This window comes from Panthera onca, chromosome C2 (assembly GCF_046562875.1).
Source record: "Panthera onca isolate mPanOnc1 chromosome C2, mPanOnc1 haplotype 2, whole genome shotgun sequence".
Taxonomy (NCBI): Eukaryota; Metazoa; Chordata; class Mammalia; order Carnivora; family Felidae; genus Panthera; species Panthera onca.
The window spans coordinates 86,954,699-86,975,874 of NC_138347.1; positions in this window are offsets into that span (position 1 = coordinate 86,954,699).

Sequence of the window (21,176 nt, forward strand, 5' to 3'; positions counted from 1 at the left end):
AATTTCATGTTAGTCAAGCCACAGAGATAGTGTTGTTGTTGTTTGGAATATATTATATGACTATTTAAATTCTGATGTAGTACTAACCTGTACCACAAATTAGTACCTGTGAAACAGAGTAGGTTCAGTTTTATGTTACTCTATCAATTCAGTAGATTACTGCAAAGGTGATAAAAAATGGAGATTATTAATCCTAAACAGTATTGATTCTTGAAGAAGGTGATGGTAGAACATATCTCATGACTGGACTAGAACCTGTGGGGGAAAGTACTATTCTGAGCTAGTCAGTAAAATTATACAATCTTATATGGTAGCCTGGACACATACACTACAATACCAGTTCTATGTGAGGTAACTGAGCAAGAGGCCCTGAAAGATTGCAAACCAATCTCAGCTGATACAGAATTTCTAAAAAAAAGTGGCTGCTTCCTTCAACATGAATAAGAGACCAGGTGTTATATAAAGAGTAAACTGAATGTCCCAATCCATTCGCTTTCACTGCCATAGAATTCCTCCCAAGACTGGTCCCATTCACTGAGTGAAACAATTGGAAAATCTGTCCACCAAATTGCCTGATAAAAACTAGGATTATCCCTAAATATCCTGTGCTTCCCAGCTGAATAGATTTCTTACCCACTCTACTCAAGTACTTTACCTCTTTAAGCACCTGTGCATCTGTGTTTGTAACTCCACCACAGAAGGGCTCAATGACTTCAGCCTGGGTGTTTTTCAGGGAAGGTGTTAAAACCATAGCCATAAAATTGAACTATATAATGCAATCCTTCAAAATAGATCAACTGCAGGTATCTTAATGAGTTGATGTAATGGAGGATGTCTGCCAAGAAGGATGGCTTTGGCTTGGAAGCAACTGATCTTCGTCCATCCTTCTGATGATAATTAGGTAATATGTCTGCTTGCCTATTGTTTATTGAGGCCACTCCTAATTTATGGCAATAAAATCATGCTCCCAATTTAAAAGGGAAATTTTATGTTTTTGTATTCTATAGTGGAGTGGCAAACATGGTTTAAAGTCATTTAGATAAAAGTCATCCAATGAAGGATGCCCAAGGGCATTCCTGTTTTATGCTGCTCTGCCTTGTTCTCTTTAAAATGATTACTTTATCTATTGAATTCTCAAGGTTGTATTATAAATAATGTGAAGAACACCTTTGTAATTATCTCCTTAGATTAGATTTCTAAAAGTGGAATTATATCATGAGTCAAATATTTTTTTTCAATTTACAATTTAGTATATTCACAAAATCACTTACAGAAAGAACTACCCATTTAGCTCCTATCAGTAAAATGAGAGTGAGTCTTTCCTTAACACCTTCATTAATAATAGATTGTATCTATATTTTTAATCTTTACTAATCCAAAATCCAAAATATATTTCATCATTTATTATTTTCAATTATCTGATTATTAATGCATTTAGATATATTTTCATGTTTCCTGGCCATTTTTATTCTATTAATTACCTTTATATGACTATTGTCTATTTTATTACTATGCTATTGATTTTTCTTCTCTCATTGTGGATCTCATTTTTTCTCCTGATTTATAAATTTATAATGTTTTGTAACATTAATATTTGTCTCATATTAATATCATTGCCTCCTATTTTTTGACATATATATTTATCTAAACTCTATACTTTTCTAAACTTTATACTTCTGACATATATATTTATCTAAACTCTAAAGTTATTCAGATTTTCTTTCCTCTCAAATAAGTCCTGAGTACATTTTTCCCTCATTATCCTAGTGTTCTTAATTTTGTTAACTAGATTCTTTTGTGCCATTTACAAAGTACCCACATAGCATATATTTCTTACATTTAGTAGTTAATTGTTGTTCCAGGATATGTTGCCAATTTCTGACCTCACTATCAGTCCTTGTCTTTAGGTTTAATTTCAGTAGGTTTTTATGTAAGAATCTATGAGTGGTAAACTTCCTAGAACTTCCTGTGCTTGGAAACAATGATTTATTTCACCCTTACTCTGGAAGGATATTTTAGTTAGGTATAGAATTCTGGCTTAACAGTTATTTTCCTAGCTCTTTGAAGATATTCTTCCTTTGTCTTCTGCCAACTGTTGTTTCTAATGACAGTTTTATTGCCAATCTGCCTATCTTTCTGGTTATCTTGCTGTTTGATGTTCTGAAGTTTCACTTTAATTTTCCTGTTAAGTGTATGAAGAGTGTTACGGGTTGAGTTGTGTCCCCTAAGAAAGATATGCTGAAGTCCTAACCCCAGTATCTCAGAATGTGACTTATTTGGAAACAGGGTCCTTACATGGGTAATCAAGTTAAAATGAGGTCATTGGGGTAGACTTTAAATAAATATAACTGTTACCCTTATAAATAGGGGAAATTTTGGACATAGAGACAAACGTACATAGAAGAGACAGAGGCACAAAGAGAATGCCATGTGAGAAGCAAGGCTGAGATTGGGGTGATAGACCTATGAACAAAGGAACACCAAAATTGCCAGCAAACCACCAGAAGGTAAGAGACAGAGGAAACAAATTCTTCCTCACAGCTTTCGGAAAGAACCATACTACTACCACCTCAATTTTGGACTTCTAGCCTCCAAAACTGTGAAACAATAAATTTCTACTATTTTAAGCCACCAGTCTGTGGTACTTTGTTACAGTAGCCCTAGGAAATCAAAACAGTGAGCATTTTCAAATGAGGCTTGTGTGTTTCTTTAATTTAAGAATATTCTTAAACATTATATCTTCAGATATTTCTTTTCTATTATTCTTTCTATACTCATTCCTAGATTTTTATTAAATTTATAATGGAATGTCTCAATTGATCCTCCATATTTTTTAAATTTTCTTTGAGTTTTAGTTGACATCCTATGCCATATTCCAATTTGCTAATTCTATCTTTGACTTTTTCTATTTTACAGTTTACCCAAATATTGATTTTCTTATTTTTATTCCAATATTTTCATTTTTTATTTTCAAAATTAACCTGCAAGTTAAATAACCTAAAGTTAACCTGAAGTTAATTCAATGTCTTGTTTTTCATTTTATTGGTTTTGTTAGTATTACTTTACTTAATGTGTTTGAATTTTTATTTTGAACTTTGACCTTCTGTGGAAATTTGTTTTTTACCTCTATGCCCATTCCCCCTTGTCTAACTGTTTTACAGTTATCTTAAACTCCGCTTTATCCCAGTGTCCCCTTCAAGTACCTGATGATATATAGTCACTGAGCCAGCAGGTAAATTGGCTCAAGTCTTGCTTTCAGTCTGTGTCCACTTACTCCTGTCTCTCAGTATGCACAATATGTAATCCAGAAAATTGTTGGTCACAGCTTTTTACAACTTCTTTTAACAGGTAATGGAGCTCTAACACAGCCGGTCTCAAAAGCAGGAAGCCTGACCCTAGCCTCCTATTTTACATGGGCCACATTTAATCTCTGTTACTCTGTCTTAGCTTTGCTTAATTCTGGTCCAAATTTCAGTAGGGAATATGGAGTATACTTATTATATTATATTTTTGGTTTTCTCTTGTGTTTTCGTAGGCATAGGTAAATTTTTAGTTCATCCATATCTTTTTAATTTTTCACTTTAGAGTTTATCATTGCTATATATTTAGGATGGCATGTGAGGACTCAAACATGAAATCACAAATTTATCTTGAAGAGAAACCCTGATTCCTTTCTAACTTTAATTAAACCTTTGTGAGTCATTCCTAGTTAACTCCTGCTAACCTGTTTCCATAGTTAAATGTGGAAAACTCTTTTGGCCTGGAACTCCGTTGGCCTTGAACTATTCCTAGGCTGTAAATAAATTAGGCTTAAATAACTTTTGACAAAATCAGGCTAAGATAGGCCCTATTTTTTTTTCTAGGTTGATAAAATACACATATACCAGCACCAGATGCAATGTGAACAAAGAGAGATAAGTAATGATTTTTCCTTAATCCTGAATGCTGAACTGGGATTATTTTCCTTCCATGATGCTGAGTCAAGGTTATTGGACCTTACCACTTCAGCATATGGAAAAGAAATCCAAAAAAAAGAGACATATCCACTTGCAATGATTTTTTAACTTTCATTACATAAGGACTCACCCCACTACCAAGCCTAGGGAACATGTTGTTGTAGGATCTAACTAAGAGCAATTCTCCTCTTTCCTGGAGTAGAAAAAATGATGAAGAGCCTTGAACTTCTTCCCTGAAAACTAGCAATATTAATTTTCCTCAAAAACTTTTATTGTTGTTCCATATCTTCTACCTTTAATGAAGTCAGTAAGTCTGAGATTGTTTTCCCTCTTAGTGAATGTCCTATTTTTGTCAGTCTAGCTGAAGGACTCTTTATTTGTCATCGAACTACACTAAGATTCTGTTCCTAATTTACCTGGGTATGGTTTATATATTCCTTTAGACTTTGAGCTGAAAACCTAGTGTATGAGCCCATAGTTCTTATTTAGTCATTCAGTTACTAGGGGCTGTGTGAAGAGTAAGCTAGAGAAACTGATAGCCAAAATTCAGGTGGATTGTATCTGCCTACTTCTCTGAAAATTTGAGTACCATACTCTTGAAGTTTTCCATGGTCTTTAAGGAAAGAGTACCTACTATTTAGCTGTTCCCTAGCTTTGGTGTCCCTCATCAGTCTTTTGTATATTTCAGTAAGTAGCACAAATCTCCCACCACTATCACTATGACCACCACCAAGTATTATTTACAGTCTTTTTTTAGGCTTAATCTTGCCTCCGGTTATGCACCAGATTCCTGTTTAAAACCCAACCGGAAGTTAAAATGGTAGCATAATGTGATTTTTCCATTAGACTTACTCCTGTCCTATTCTGTGGAGGAAGGATAAGTTTCAAATGGACAACTTCCATTTTTTTTCTCCCATGGCTCTCTTTTATCACTTGAACTTCTTCACTCACTGATCCAAACCTCAGCGTCCTTATTTGTCTTTATCCAAATGTATGACAAGCTCATCAAATCTGGTAAGCTTGTAATATGACTTTGTGATCATACCTCTAGTATTCCTAAAGATAAAATTTTATCTGTATTTTGCATTCGTTTCTGCAAACTGTAGGCAAAGTATAAATCATGCAAACATGTCCTGACTTTACACTCTTTCCCCGAAATTTATCAATACATTTGGCTTTAAATTAGCAATTTATAACAAAAAGTGAGAACTAGTAAATAATCAACTGAAGAACAGAAAAAAGTATAAAAAGTAGTCAAAAGTAGTCAAAAGTAGTCTCAGTAGTCACTGAGAAAGGCTGCTAGGAGTTTGGTTTGGCTAAAACATAGATTATATCTAAGGGAGCCATATTTACTTCTTAGATTCTTATTAGAAAGTGTCAGATAAAAATTATAAATAATAATACTATAATAAATTTTATTGTTCCTTATATTATCATAGGACAATGCATTTGACAAAATAAGCCCTATTTTGTGGAATAAAAAAGAACAAAGGAGTAGAATTCATAGGATATTGGTTTTTTCTCTTTCTTTCTTCTTCTTTTTTTAACTAGAAACAACTAGCTGTGTGTGTTGGATATGGCCCCTACCATCTCTGGGGTTCCTTTATTGCAGCTCAAATTAGAGAATGAAATTTTACTCTATAGAGTTATTCCATGCTGCATTTATTTAGGCACAAATGGTAGAAAGATGACTTCTCTGTAGGTGAAGTTGCCTGCCTACAGAAAATGTGTTTGATCTCTGCCTAGCCATTTTCTTCAGAGTTTTTGTATCCATAATATCACACTCAACAATCACAAAAAAATAATTGGTAAACCTTAATTGAACATATTCAAAACTCTTCAAGCATAACCCAGAAGAAAAGATTTCAAAATTACACCTAGATGAAATGTTTATCTTTTTATAAATTTCTGTTTGAATGGATTTTGAAGCAAAATTATATTTTATTTTAAAAATAGAGTCAAGATAGTCATGATTAATATTGTTTTGGGAATAATTTATTATAACATAGTTTACATTCAGAAAGTGACTTCTGAAGAATCTTAACGACCCTTTCCAAATTGCTTTCACCTACCTCTGAAGTGAAGGACATTTTACATAAGCACAAAGTGGAAAAAATTAAAATATATACAGCCATGGTTATTAATAGGAAGGCAGGTGGCACTGATTAAAAGAAAACAGTAAAAATTCTCATTTGGAAGTAATTTCACAATTATGTACTATGGATTAATTTAGTCTGGAATCTACTATATGAAAGAAATGCAAATTTAGCTGAGCTTTCTAATTATAAACTATTTAAGGTAAAAAATTATCAGCCTAATTACATTATTCTATACACAGGATCCCATGGTTAGATATTCTTATATCTGAATTTCTCTGCCATCACCTGCGATTGCTATATACTGTCTTCCAAGAAGTGGATTTTAAAAGAGGGAAATAGCCATGTTATTTGACATTTTGCTCTATTTTTCAATACCCAGTGTATAATGAATGCTCAATAAATATTGATAAATAATGTCTTTAATGAGAATCCAGATTAAAATGAATGTTTTACTGTTAATAATCTTTTCTAAGCACAATGCAGTAACTAGGATCATCCTGACATAACTTCACATAAATCACAAACTGGACAAGTTTGGGCAATTGGTTCACATTACCACCTACCATTTTCACTTATCATTTTATATTATGAAGTCTCCTTAGATAAGAATACAGCAGACCTTTGGTAGAGTGTAATCTTTTCAGACATCTCATAATTCATTTATGCAATGCAGAAGTGAAAATATTTTCAAGCTTTTAGATAATGATGCCATTGGCCAGGCAAATGACTTTGAATAGCAAAGAGAACAAACTTCTCATTTTGCTCTACTTTTCTAAGACATTACTCTTTCCAACAGTGTGCACTGCCTAGTTCTCAAAATCATTGTGAATAAGAATAATCTAGGAATGTTGAAAAATATTCAGTTCATGAATCTGACTTAAAGAGATTCTAATTAAATAGGAAATGATGGCTGCTGTGACAACTTCATTGGACTATGGGGTAGCAGATGTGAAATATTTCTCTTTATTTTGGAATATTTTTCATGGAACCTAAAGTATTATTATAATAATTAACACCTGGGTGGCACAGTCAGTTAAGCAATCGACTCTTGATCTTCGTTCATCATGATCTCACGGTTCCTGAGTTCAAGCCCCACATTGGGCTCTGTGCTGATGGTGCAGAGCCTGCTTGGGATTCCGTCTTCCATTCTGTCTGCCCTTACCCCCACTTGTGTGTGCTCCTGCTCCACACTGTCTCTCTCTGTCTCTTAAAATAAACAGGAGCACCTGGGTGGCTCAGGCGGTTGGGCATCCGACCTCAGCTCAGGTCATGATCTCACAGTTCATGAGTTTGAGCCCTGCCTCGGGCTTTGTGCTGACAGCTCAGAGCCTGGAGCCTGCTTCAGATTCTGTGTCTCATTCTCTCTCTGCCCCTCCCCCACTTGTTCTCTGCCTCTCAAAAGTAAATAAAAATGTAAAAATAAATAAATAAACAAACAAACATAAAAAACTGTTAATAATTAACACCTCTCAGGAAACAATATAGGGGGGTGCCTGGGTGGTTCAGTCAGTTAAGTGTCAACTTTGGCTCAGGTCATGATCTCGTGGTTCATGAGTTCAAGCCCCGTGTTGGGCTCTATAGTTATAGCTCAGAGCCTAGAGCCCGCTTCAGATTCTGTATCTCCCTCTTTCTCTGCCCCTCCCCTGCTCATGCTCTGTCTCTCTCTCAAAAATAAAGCATTTAAGAATTTTTTTTAAAAAAGAAACAATATAGGAAAGGATTCTTTTTTATTTTTTTAATATTTATTTATTTATTTTGGGAGAGAGAGCTCGAGCAGGGGAGGGGCAGAGATACAGGGGGACAGAAAATCCCAAGCAGGCTTTGTGCTGACAGCACAGGGTTTGAACCCACAAACCGTGAGATAATGACCTGAGCCAAAACCAAGAGTCGGAAGCTTGACCAACTGAGCCACGCAGGTGCCCCAGAAAAAGATTCTTTTGAAAACATTTTTTCTAATTATAAAAATATTATATGTTCATTATATAGAAATTTGGAAAATAATGGAAGGTACAAATAAGAATCTAAAATTTTACCATATCCCACTATGGTGAGATAACAGCCATTAACTTTTCTTCCTTTTTTGGAGCATTTTAATTGTTTTATTTAAGAACGAAGAATATTGCAAGAATTATATATATTTATATAAGTAAATTTTCACAAACTCTACCTGTGTAACCAGCTTCCCAGATCAAGAAATAGTGTATTACCAGCAACACAGAATCCTCCCTTTGTCCCCTTTAACACCACCTCCACAAAGATAAATACCCTTATACTGACTTCTAATGCTCTAAACAAGTTTTATCTGCTTCTGATTTATATATATAACATCTTCTCTCACTCATCTAGACATTTGTGAAATTTGTTCATATTGTTCTGTTGCAGTTCATTTGTTTTCATAGCTGTGAATATAGAGCCAGTTTGGGGCAATTACAAATAGTTCCCCAGTTAACATTTTTGTGCATGTTTTGTACATGTGTATGTACAATTGATGTTAGATATTTACTTAGGAGTGGAATTTCTGGGTGATAAGATGTGTATAGAATATGCATATGTTTAGTTTGGTAGACACTACCAATTAGTTTTTCATAGTAGTTGTACCAATTTATATTCCTACTAGCAAAGTATGAGACTTTTAGTTGCTTCGCATCTTCACCAAAACTTGGTATTTTCTTTTATTTTCATTTCAGCCATTTTGGTTGATAAAAATTGTCATATTGTGGTTTTAATTTATATTTTACTTATGACTAATGAAGTTGAGCTTGTAGCTATCATTTACATTTTGATAAATTTTTTTGTCTTTTTTTCTGTGTGTCTGTATATGCATGCATGATATTTTAAAATAAAGATTATGTTGCATATTCAACTATATGAACATCTAAAATTATATCATGAGAATTCTCCACGTTCATAAGTATTCTTCAGAAATATTAGTTTTAGAATATTGTTCTGACCCATCTCACTAGAAATAATTAAATGACACTTATTTTTCTCTGTCTGCTTTATTTAACTTATCATAATACCCTCTAGGTCCATCCATGTTATCACACATTTTATTCTTTTTTTATGACTGAATAATTTTCTATTTTACATATACCACATCTTCTTTATCCTTAATCTGATGGACACAGTTTGCTTCCATATTTTGGCTATAAATAATGCTGCATATATCTCTTCAAATTAGTGTTTTCATTTTCTTCAGATAAATACCCAGAGTGAAATTTCTGGATCATATGGTTGTTCTATTTTTAATTTTTTGAAGAACTTCCATATTTTTTTCTATAGTGGCTGTACAAATTTACATTCCTATCAAGAGTGGATGAGGGTTCCACTTTGTCCACATCCTATATAATTTCACTTATATGTGGAATCTGAAAAATAAGCAAACAAAACAAAATAGAAATAGACTCATAGATATAGTAAACTAACTGTTGGTTACCAGATGGGAGAAGGTTTGGGGGGGCAGGAAAACAGGTTATAGGGATTAAGAGGTACAAATTTACAGTTCTAAAATAAGTCATGGGGATATAATGTACAGCATAGAGAAGATAATCAATAATATTGTAATAACTTTGTATAGTGACAGATGATAATTAGACTTATCATGTGAATCAAATAAAAAATATCTAATCACTATGACATACACCTGAAAAACTAATAGGATATTGTATGTCAGGTATACTTCAGTTAAAAAAAATTAAATGATACTCTAATATCTGGACAAAAATAGGGAAAACAAATATCTGAGAAAACAATAACTGAAGTTTAAATTGAACAACTGACTTCACTAAATTAGTTTCTAGTTTTCTCTTTTTGTCTTGTCTAAGTCATGGACATGAAGTTGATTAAACTATGATTTTTTTTTTATCACATGATGAAAAGCAGTGGAATGGACCTAGGACCCATAGTGGTCAAGTCAAATTAGGATGATGGCACATTCCCTAACTATGTTGGGAGGGTATGTGCATATCAATGAGGATCATTTGAATCTGAGAACAGTTTGTACTATGTAAGGCAAGGAATTGTGGTAAATTAGAAACTATTATTATAATTTTACCACAGCATCTTGTAAATACGAGCCTCTCAAAAAATGTTTGCTCCAAGTGGAAAGTAGAGGTGGCCAGTCCACAAGTTAAGGCTATTTTGCGATGTTCTGTAGTTGGAATGTTCAAAATTCTAGACTACGTACAAATGCCATGAGAATTAATTCCACTTGTAATCATTGTGAAGTAGAGAAATTTAGTATGGATCATAAAATGCCCCATTAGAATAGACATAAAAGATTCTAAGAAAAAATTTTTAATAAGAATACTGCTATTAACTAGAGGTTAGGCTTAACTTGTAAATATCCATCCAAAAATGGTAGTCTATTACTTGTATACTCCTCTATCAAACTGATTAGTGAACATGTTTTCCACGGCAAATGGTCACTATTATTATTTTAATATTACAAGATGTTAATAGTAATGGTTTTGTATTATATAATCATTATCTGAATTAATCTCCATAAGTCTGTTAGGCAGGCTGGTAGATCCTGTCTGTCATTTTGTAGATGAAGACACTGAGGATATAGAGTCTAAGAGTGCTGGCCATCATCACATTATTAATAAATGGCAGTCAAAATATGAATCTAGGTCTTCTGACTCCAATCTGTTTATATCTGGTTCCCTGCTCCTTTTCCTTCAGCAGCAGGAAATTTGTTCAAATTATCTAGGTATTTATTCCAGATCTCCATTTTACTTTGACTGTCTAAACCTAGTTTAGGGCTAATAAAACAACTCTGTTTAGAATTTATTTTCAGAAAAATGCTTTTTATAAAGTAGCATTCAGAAAATTCTTAAGACTGGAGCAGGGTATGGAATAACTCCTACTTACCTATCAACTCTCAGTTCAGACAGGACCTTCTTTATTAGACCTCCCCCACAGGACTTTGCTAAAAATGGGAAAATATAATGCAAAAAAAATTTTGATATATGCAAAATATGTACTTAGTATATGGTAATTCCTTTCTCTTATGCCCTGAGACCTTTCTTCTATGAATTCAATCTTCAGCTGTTGATTAATGTGTCTGACATATTGTAGATGTTCAATATATATTTAATACACAAATAATTAGACAATAAGAGCTAGTTTGAGCAGGGCTTTGTGAGAATGGATCCCAGAACTGGAAGAGAAGGGCAGCCATGCTGGGGAAAGGAAGCAGGAAATAAATCAACTTTGTTTTTGGTGGAGTTCTACCTAGGGCTAATGTTTGGTGACAACACTCCTTCAGGCTTCAATAAATCTTCTTGAACTCTGGTTACCCATTTGCCATTTCCCACCCAAGATAGGTTTGAGCTACAAATGTCAGTTGAGATCCCCCTGAAGCAGATGAATACCAAAGTTAATAGATAGGAAGCAATTTTTTGGAGTTGGCACAGAGGATGTTTGCCAGATTTAGCAAACAAAAATATAGGATTCCCCAATTCATTTGAATTTCAGGTGAAGGATTAATACATTGTAGTATAAATATGTCCTATACCTATATTTTATCTGGCAACTCTAAAATAGGGCCATCAATTGAGTTTGGTAGTAAGTGTTTTACTGAATTTATTAATGTCCCACTTTTCTCTAAAAAAAGATTCATACCAGCTTACTGCAAAAAGCACAAGATATGTTAATAAATTAGAAATAGAAAACTAGGAATGAGTAAAATCTGTAATTAATAAAATTTAACTTTAAATTTTGCCCTAAGCTTTCTGAAACAGTGCAAACAATTCATGATAAATCATGTATGTCTTACGATTAAAAAGGCCATTTCTTAAAATGAAAAAAACATTATTATCATAAAGAAGAAGTGTAGTATATTAGACTATATTTCTAGTAAGAGTGTTTGGATTCAAGTCTTTAAGCAAGTCACAACAGCTCTTTGAACCTCAGTTCAAAGTTTATCTATGAAATGGGATTATCTTATTCCAGTTATCTAGCTATGGCTGTGTAACAAATTACCCTATAACTTAGTGACTTCAACAACCATTTTGTTATAACTCATGATCCCTGAATCAGGAGATTTTGTAGACCGTAGCTGGATAATCAATGCGCTCAATGCAGCATTGACTGAGTCACTCAGTCAGCTTGGATATATGCTCTTTTGAAGATTCAAAATGCCTTCATTCATCTATCTGTGACTTAGTAGGATTATGTGGAAGGCCAAGCACTTCTTGGACTGTAGCTCAAGGGACCCACATGTGGTATCTGCAGCATGACAGTTTCAAAGTAGGTGACTTCTAACATGGCAGCTCAGGACTCTTAGAGAAATTGTTCTGAGACAAAAAGTAGACACGGAGCATCTTTTAGGCCTGGGCCCGGAAACAGACACACTGCTACTCCTTCATATTCTATTGGTTACAACAGTCACAGAGCCAACCCAGATCCAAGAACAGGGGACACACACCCAACATCTCCATAGGAGGACTGTTTTAAAAAACAGTGTGGCCTTTTTTAATCCGCCACTCTGACTCTTTACCAGGATCATGGGAAGATAGATGAGATGACATATCCACAAGTACAGATAATATAAATGGCCTATTAACATCTACGGTGCCGGGCCTATTAAAATCTCTTTTAACTATGGCCTCAACCTAATCCCTACTACAGATAATTCTTTAAGCCAGGGAAAAGGTATAAATGTGCTATGTAAATCAGATGATTGGAACCCTCACAAGTACTTCTTTGAAAAACACAAGAACCCTGGATGTTAAAAGCAGCTGATAAATCAGTTACTGAGTACCCGCTGTGTCTGGATATTAAGCCCTGCTCTTCTTAAACCATTGGACCAATAACAATCATCTTGGTTTACTCAGCCAGTAATCTACATGCCTAATTTATATTAATAGTAGTTCCTATTGGAAAATTGGAAAAACTCTCAGTATTTTAGAAACTCTCAACACTATAATTTTTTTAAGTAGCTGGTTCATATGAGAAAAGGGATTATTTTCTTTTAAAAAAAATGGTGATTTTGTTTGTTCATTAACAAAAGAAAAATTCCATTAAAACTTCACTTCACAGGGGCTCCTGGGTGGCTCAGTGAGTTAAGTGTCATGATCTCACAGTTCATGAGTTTGGGCCCCACATCATGCTCTGTGCTGCCAGCTCAGAGCCGGGAGCCTGCTTCAGTTTCTGTGTTTCCCTCTCTCTCTGCCCCTCTCCCACTCACATTCTATCTCTCTCTCAAAAATAAATAAAACATTTTAAAACATTATTAAAAAAAATTCACATAATGGGTTGCTAGCCTAAGGATATGCACACAGGAATGATTCTGTACCATAATGTTCCTTCCGTAATGCTGGACATGCCATTCCCAGCTCCATTCAACAAAAGCACCAAGATTTGAGAACAACCGAAAGCTCTTCCCATTCTCTTTTGCCCAAAAATAGTTCTGCTGTTATCTTCATGGGGTTATTAATCACTTTCTTGAGCTAAAGAGGTGGTTTATAAAAACCTTTGTTTAAAATGGCATTTAGCCATTTTAGTTGCTAACATAGGACCTTACTGCTGGAGAGGACTCCAGTCTCTTCATCCTTACCTATAGCCAAGGAAACAAAAGCCCAGGGAGGTAAAGTGATCTGCATAAGTTTATAGAGCTTTGAGTAATAGGGGCAGAACATGACATAACAAATTTATATCTGCATAATATTTGATAGGCCACAAAGCTCTTATGCTTATTTTATGCCATTTAATCCTCATGACATCTTATAAAGAAACTCTGAAAGCCAAAGCATTTGAAGAAGAGTCAGGGGTTCTTTCCACTGCACATGTGCCCAACACCTAGGCCCTTAGAGAATAGGACATGGGACAGGTATATTTGCTTTGTATGATTGGGAGCGGTGGTAGAGGGATGGAGATGATCCATAATCCAGAAAGACTGGTCTAGGAAGCCAAGCTTGATGGGTCATCTGAGTGAGGAGGAGGAGAGGAGTGCAAACTGAAGCAGGAGGGCGCAAAGGAAAACAAGCTATTGCCCAAATATTTTGAGGGGTTAATCTGAATAGCTTCATCTTTTTCTGTGAGTTCCTTTAATAACCTTAAAGGGCACCTGGCCTCATATATTTGTATCTTAAGAAGAAGGACCTGCCTGAATACAGGCTGCTTAGCCTTTTCTCCTTTTCTTTAATTGCTTTTGCTGAACTGTCAATAAATTCCCAAGTGTCTGAGCTAAGCAACGATAGGAATAATTTCCATTTCTGCTTCTCTCAGCATGAAAGAAGGCAATCTCTTTCCAATCCAAGGAACTTGGTGAGCAAACATTAAGAAACACCAATTTCTCTCGTCCTTTTTGCTTGTTTAAAAAGAAAATCATAAAATATGATTTTTGTTTGTTTCTTTTGCAGCAGGAAGTATTTGCCCCCAAGCTTCTGAGATGTTATTTTCAGGCTTGTTCTGTCTGTCAATATCTGAAGAACACTTCACAGCAATGACATAGCTTTTGAGTGCATGGGGAGAAAATGAGCAGCAAACAGACCCTCAAGAGACGCTGCTGCCACCATAGAACCTGAAAATATGGCTCCTATCTTTTATTGGTGTCAGAAGACCTTCAGTTGTGGGTCTTTCATCAACACATCCAGTATTTTCATTTCTAAAGTCCTGGAGCTATTTTGCAGTATTTGAATTTAGATGATAGATAGCTGATTGATAGATGATAGATAGATAGATAGATAGATAGATGATAGGTAGTTAATAAAGAGAGCAAGAGAGAGAGATGGGAGAGAGACACTGACCCTAAATGTTCCTTGATCCTGGAAGAACATAAAGTGACACAAGACTGGCATGGACAATAACATTAATCCCAAGAGATAGGATTGTACTAGAAATTTCAGATACTCTCAGGAAGATTTTTTTTCATAATTAAAATATTGAATTGCTTTTATTATAAATCACTTTGTAATTTTGTCTTCAATCATGAAATGATAAAAAAAAAAAAAGACCAAGAGAGTTCCCCTCATCTCCACACATTCTCCTCCCTACACCTGCAATACATACCCTCCCTATAATCCCAATCCTAGAAGTATCTACAGTTAACAGTTTTAACATAGTCTTCTGGACTTGTATTCACAAGATAAACATTTTGAATTAATGTGTTCATATTTTAGATAATGTTCTATAATATGCTTTGTAATCATAATATGTTGTAGCCATCTTTCCATTTTAACACATATTTTGTAATGATTACATAAAAATACATTTCCTGAAGTCCATTTTAACCAAGACTCTGCTAAGTTTAGATGGCTTCTAAATGTTTTCTATTTGAAATAATGCTACAACAGACAGCCTTAAATTTATATCATGATACATTTTAATGAGTGTATCCGTATGGTAAATTTCTTATAATGAAAGTCTTGGCCAAAAAAATTGCACATTTTGTAAGGTAATACATTTTACTAGATTGCCTTCTAGGTTATATGACATTGCTTGCTCCCACTAAGAACATGTAAACATTCCTGCAAAGATTTTTGTACTGACAATGGCTGCTTCATTGGAAGAGATTGTCTCTTCCATTAAGTGACTATTGAGAAAGTGATAATTTCTCCAGAAGTCAAAAAAAAAAAAAAAAAAATCAATGGATAAGACATCATGAAACTTGAAGAATAGTCCAAAACCACAGTAGTGACTGGATGGCTTTCTTCAAATCTGGTGCCAGAGAAGACATTTGACTGTTTAAAAAGTATATATTCCCATGTTTTATTGCAGGCTGTATAAGTCCTCTAGCAATTACTTGATGGGATGTATTTGAGTTATTTTCTTTTTTCTTCCATAGGAATGCACTTAGAGTATAGTATAATAGGTGAAGTACTGGGCAAGAAGTTATGGTACATGGAGCTGATACCAGCTGTGCCACCAGGTAGCATGTGAAGTATACAGTAGGGAAATTGATTTGTCAGGGCAAATCACAGGTCAGGCTAGACATGGCTATTTAAAGTCAGGCAAACATAACAGTTGCAGCTATTGATTGTGGTTAAGTGAGATCTGAGGCAGAAATACTGGTTTGTATCAGCAGAAGTCAAACTTGGGTGAGACAATGAGAAGAATATACTCCAAAGCAAGCAGAACAAGAGGTTCAGTGGAGAAAGTGCCTCACAGAGTAGTCAAGGCTTGGACTACTGCCCCCAGATAAATATAACTTAGACCTGGTGGAAGGTCTTCTGAATTGTAACTTATTGAACAAAGATATAAACGCACACACACATAATGCAAACACACATATATGCATACATATACAAGTATATACATACATACATATATGTATTTGTGTGTCTCTGTATATGTGTGTGTGTGTCTACATATATAGATATAGATATATTTAAGGATATAGCAGTAATCAAACAAAATATTTGCTCTTATGGAACTAGTAGTTTAGTTAAGCAGACTAAAGATTCTGATCACCAGTTCCAGTGTGTGTGTGTGTGTGTGTGTGTGTGTGTTATGGAGAGTTTTCTCTACACTACCAACAATCCTTGAACACTAGTAGGGTGTCCTACCATTCAGTTCAATTCTGACGCTATCTACCCAAAGATAACATCAGATTCCAAAGGTAAGGAATTCAGTCCCACAAGCCCGCCCTTTGCTTCAAATGCCAGTCACAAGTCCAAATTGTCACCTGTGCTTCTGACCTACTGGCTATATATGAAAAGTTCCAACAACCCTTTTCTTGGATTCAATTAATTTGCTAGAATGATTCATGGAATGGAGGGAAACATTTTAAGATTACTGGTTTATTATAAAAAATATATAACTCAGACACAATCAGGTGGAAGGGATATATAAGACAAGGTATGAGGAAGGGGTAAAGAGTTTTCCAGCCCTTTCCTAGGCAAGTCTCACCAAATTCCCCCATGTTCACCAAGCTGGAAGCTCTCTGAACCCTGTCTTTATTTTTTTTTTTTTATGGAGGTTTAGTTACACAGACATGATTAATTAAATCATTGCCATTGGTGATTAGGTAATTGAACTCCATCCACAACCCCTCTTCTTTACCCTGGGTGGGGTGGAGAGAGTGGGACTGAAAGTTCCAACCCTCTAATGATATGGTTTGTTCTATTGGCAACCAACCCCCCATTCAGAGGCACAAAGCAAGAGTCACCTTATTAACATAATAACCAATTCCTTTATCACTCTCATCACTGGAAATTCCAGTGGTTTTAGGGGCTCTGTGCCAGAAATGGAATGAAGACAAAATATATTATTTCTTACTATAAATCACAACATCATAGGAACACAAAAAATAAATAGGAAAATATATATTGAAGCCAGGTGGCAACAACTGCTATGAAAAAAATTAAAGCAGACATTGGTGCAGTCACTGTGGAAAACAGTATGGAGGATCTTCAAAAAGTTAAAAATAGAACTACCCTATGATCTAGCATTCACACTACTGGGTATTTACCCAAAGAATGCAGAAACAATAATTCAAAGGGATATATGCCCACTTATGTTTATGGCAGCATTATTTATAATATCTAAATTATGGAAGCAGACCAAGTTGTCCATTGATTGAGGAATGCATAAAGAAGATGTGGTGTGTATATATATATATATATATATATATATATATATATATATATATTCCATACAGTGGATTATTCAGCCATTAAAAAGAATGAAATTTTACCATTTGCAACAACATGGATACAGCTAGAGAGTATAATGCTAAGTGAAATAAGCCGGCCAGAGAAAGATATATATCATATGATTTCACTCATATGTGGAATTTAAGAAACAAAACAAATGAGCAAAAGGGGAAAAAAGAGAGATAGAGATTGAGACAAATCAAGAAACAGACTCTTAACTATAGACAACTGATGGTTACCAGAGAGGAGGGGGCCGGTTGGGGGTTGATGGGCTAAACAGGCGATGGGGATTAAGGAGTGCACTTGTCATGATGAACACTGGGTGATGTATGGAATTGTTGAATCATTATATTGTACACCCAAAACTACTATAACACTGTATTTTAACTGACTGGAATTAAAATAGAAACTTAAAAATTAAAGCAGGATATAGGACATAGAGAGTAATTGGGGTGCTATTTTAGATAATCTGATTAGAGAGATATCTTAAATAATGACTTTTGACCAAAGTCTTGAAGGAAGTGAGCAAGTTATCTATGTAGATGGCTGGTGGAAGAACCTTCTATGTATAAATTTCTGAGGTTGGAGTATGCTTGAGGTAGTGGAGGAGTAGTAAGGAGCTAATGTGCCTGGAATCAACTGATGAACAAAGCCAAGTATAAGAACAGATAAGAGAGGTTACTAGGATAGACCATAGTTATGCAGGCCTAAGGACTCAGATTTCATCAGAAGAGTGTTATTCTGGCTGCTGTGGAGGAGTCTTCAGAGAGCAGTAGAGTGGGAATAAATTATAATGTAACAGACAGATGGAAAAAGTGCAGGCATGAAGTTCTTGAGTCTGCAGAGGAGCAAGGGTAGAATCAGGAAGACCAGTTAGGAGGTTACTGCATGTCCAAGTGAAAATGATGGTGACCCAAGCTAGAGTGGTAGCTAGAGAAGTGGAAAGAAGTAGCCTACCTCCTTCAAAGGTAGACAGGATTTGCTGAAGAATTGGCTTTGTAATATGACAGAAAGAGAAGAGTCAATGATAATTCAAGGGTTTTTGATCTGCATAACTGGAAGAATGGTATTGCCAGAGGGAAATCTCTGGAAAGAAGATTTAGAAGGAAATGAGAAACCAGAGTTTGATTTGAGGAGCCTGTTAGGTTTGAAATGTTTATTAGGCAATTAAGGGCAAATGTCAAGTAAGCAGTTAGAAATATGAGTCTAGAGTTCAGGGGCAAGAATAGGCTGGACATAAAAATGTTGTGTCATCGATGTAAAGAAGCCATGGAACTGGATGAGATCATTCAGAGAAAGGATGCAGATAAAGACAAGACCCAAGGACTGAGCCCCAGGGCACAACCTTGGTCAGAGGAAGAGGAACCAGTCAAGGAAAGGAAGAAGGAACAGACAGTGAGGTAGAAAGAGGCTAAAAGAGAGTAGTGTCCCAGGGGTAAAATGAAGGAAGTGCTTTAAAAAGTGGTGACAATTTATATTAAATGCTGCCAAAGGCCGAGTAAGATGGGGACTGAGAATTGACCATAGGATTTGATGATATAAAAGTCATTAGTGACCTTGACAAAGAAGTTTTGGTAGTACAAGGTGGTCAAAAGCACAAATAGATTAAATTCCTGAAAAATTAAAGATAGGGAAGTAAAAACATCTAGAAGACGCAAATTTCTCAGAGTTTAGTTGTAAAGGAACAGAGAAAATGATCGATAGCTAGAGAACAATGAGGAGTCAGGAGTGTGTTGTTGATGGAACTAATGGGAATGAGCAGTTGAGTGGGAACAAATTAAAATGTAATAGAGAGATGGAAAAAGTGCAGGCATGAAGTTCTTGAGGATACAAGGGAGAATGGGATCCATTGCACAAGGAGAAAGTTTGGCCTTAGGAGCAGAATGTTTGTCTTTGGGAACAAAAGAAAAATAAAGCATTCAGGCACAGATCCAAGTTGACTAATAAATGTGTTAGTAGAAGAGTGTGGAAATTATCTTCTTAGTTTTTCCTATGTCCTATTCCCAGTGAGATAAAAAACTGAAGGAGTCACTGAGGGACTCCTTGAAGTGGATTGACTAAGGAAATAAAGCAGGAATGCTGGGAAGCACCAAGAACCTACTTGAGATATGTGGTTCTGAATTTAAGGTGAGGTCAGCAATGTTTAACAGGTATGAAAATAATGGGCGATTGGATTTAATCAGATTTGGGTTTTTTCCAGGTGATTGTGACAGAAGGAAGGAAGAACAGGTAGTTAAAGAGGTAATCCTCCTCATCATAATTATAATCATAACAGTCAAAATTTAATAATCATCTCTGATGTGCAAGACACATGGTCAGTCTCTACAGAATTTATCTACAATGTTTACAACAAATTTATTATTATTATTATTATTATTATTATTATTAATACATAAGTTTCAGGTGTATAGCTTTATAATTTGAAATCTGTATACAGTACAAAGTAATCACAACCACAAGTCAGTTACCATCTATCACCATACCATATGGTTGACCCCCTTCACCCATATCTACTCCCTCACCCCCATATCCCTGGTAACCACTAGTCTGTTCTCTGTATCTATGAGTTTGTTTTTGTTTTATTTTGTTTATTCATTGGTTTTGTTTTCAGATTCCACATATGATTTTGACTTTTTTTTTAGATTCCACATATGAGTGAAGTCATACAGTATTTATTTTTCTTCATCTGACTTATTTCACTTAACATAATATCTTTAAGATCCATCCATGTTGCTGCAAATGAGAGATCTCATTCTTTATGTCTGAGTAGGATTACACTGTATAAATATGCCACATCTTTATCCATTCATCTATCAATGGACACTTAGGTTGCTTCCATATCTTAACTATTGTACATAACACTGCAATGCACATAGGTGTGCATATATATGTTCAAATTAGTGTTTTTATATTCTTCAGATAAATTCCAAGAAGTGGAATATATGGGTCATTTTGTAGTTCTATTCTTAATTTTTTGAGGAAACGCCATACTATTTTCCATAGTGGTTGCACCAATTTACATTTCAACCTATAGTATATGAGGGTTCCCTTTTCTCCACATCCTCTCCAACACTGTTATTCTTTGCCTTTTTTATAATGGCCATTCTAACTGGTGTTAGGTGATATAGCATTGTGCTTTGATTTGCACAATAATAAGCTTTTTCTGTGTGTATCTTCATGTGTCTTTTGGCCATCTGTATGTCTTCTTTGGAGAAATCTCTACTCAGATTCTCTGCTCATTTTTTAATTGGGTTGTTTGGGGTTTTGTTGTTGAGTGTAATTCTATATATATTTTGAGTATTAGCCTTGTATCATATGTACGGTTTGCAAATATGTTCTCCCATTCAGTAGGTTGACTTTTTATTTTGATGATGGTTTCCTTTGCTGTATAGAATCTTTTTAGTTTGATATAGTTCCATTTGTTTATTTTCAACTTTGTTTCCCTCACCTTTGGAGTCAGATCCACAAAGATGTTGCTAAGACCAAAGTCAAGGATTTTATTGTCTTCTGCTTTCTTCTGG